Source organism: Ursus americanus, chromosome 21, assembly GCF_024610735.1.
Source record: "Ursus americanus isolate L20-20 chromosome 21, mUrsAme1.1.p, whole genome shotgun sequence".
In the NCBI taxonomy this organism is placed as follows: Eukaryota; Metazoa; Chordata; class Mammalia; order Carnivora; family Ursidae; genus Ursus; species Ursus americanus.
Genome location: NC_142147.1, coordinates 14,213,077 through 14,214,350, shown reverse-complemented (window position 1 = coordinate 14,214,350; position 1,274 = coordinate 14,213,077).

Below are 1,274 nucleotides of genomic sequence, written 5' to 3'. Positions count from 1 at the left end.
AAAACCCCTTCCGCCTCCTCGCGCTTTCCAAGAGCCAGTCGCAGGCGCGCGCTGCTCGACGCAGTGGGTGGGGCAAAGATGGGGAGAGGAAGTGAGGGAAAGGGCTAGAGAGGCGCTAGGGGGAAGCCTTTGAGCTTCGGTGGGACGTTTGGGGCTACTGGAGTGTACTCTCGCTTTGTGGCGGTTAAATCTCACATTGCCCCCATCTTATGGGGGAAGGAATGGAAGCGAAGAGCCTCAATTTCTTCACTTGCCATTTGGGAATAAATTATAGGATTTAAGAAGATTAAATAGGGGGCGCCTGGGTGGCTCAGTCCTTGAGGTGGGACTCTTGATTTCCCCTCAGGTCATGATCTCAGGATCCCGAGACCCAGCCCTGCGTGGGACTCCGCGCTCAGCGAGCAGTCAGCTTGAGAGTCTCTCCATTTCCCTCTGCCCCAACCCCGTGCTCTCTCTCTCTCTAAAACAAAATCTTCTTAGAAAGAAGATTAAATCGTTTAAAGTGGGTTGTAAGAGCACTGTAAACTGCGGATTTCCTGAGAACCGGTCCCTTAGCTTTTGGATCACATAATGCAGACCGCTGATTCTCAAGACATTTACTCCCTTTTGTGGAAGGAAAGCCCCACTGCAAGAAGTAGATGTCTTGTAATTTACATCATAAAGGTAATAGACACACACACACAAACACACACGAAAGGATAATGTTCACATCATAAACTTTATTCGGCGTTGTTAGTTTCTTGGCTAATTAGGCAAGAAAAAAGTTGACAATCACTGAAACAACGTAATCGGGAATCGGATAACTTTGTTCCAGGAAAACTCCTCTCCCAAACCGCCAAATTTTGTAAAAGGATTCCTTAGAGCTGATTTCTCTTGATTGGACCACTAGGCGTTCTGTGTCTTTGGTTGCATTATACCCTTGGGCCAAATGTGTGGTACATGTCTAGAGTGATTTAAGGTCTGGCTTAGATTTGATCTGAGGGTCAGATGGCCAGCCTGAATGAATCGTCATTTTAAATGGATATAAGATAGATAAAAGTGAGGGGTGTGTGGGCGGCTCACTCGGTTGGTTGGGCAATCCGCTCTGTTTCCGGCTCAGGTGGTGATGGAGCGCCACTCCCCTCTTCCTCCATCTGCCGGAATCGGGAATCGGCTTGTCCCTCCCCTACCCCTCTGTCTCTCCTCCGCTCACTCTTGCTTGGCTGTCTCTCTCAAACACAGTTTAAAAAAAAATATCTGACAGTGGGATCTGGAACTAAAAATGGTTACCAAGA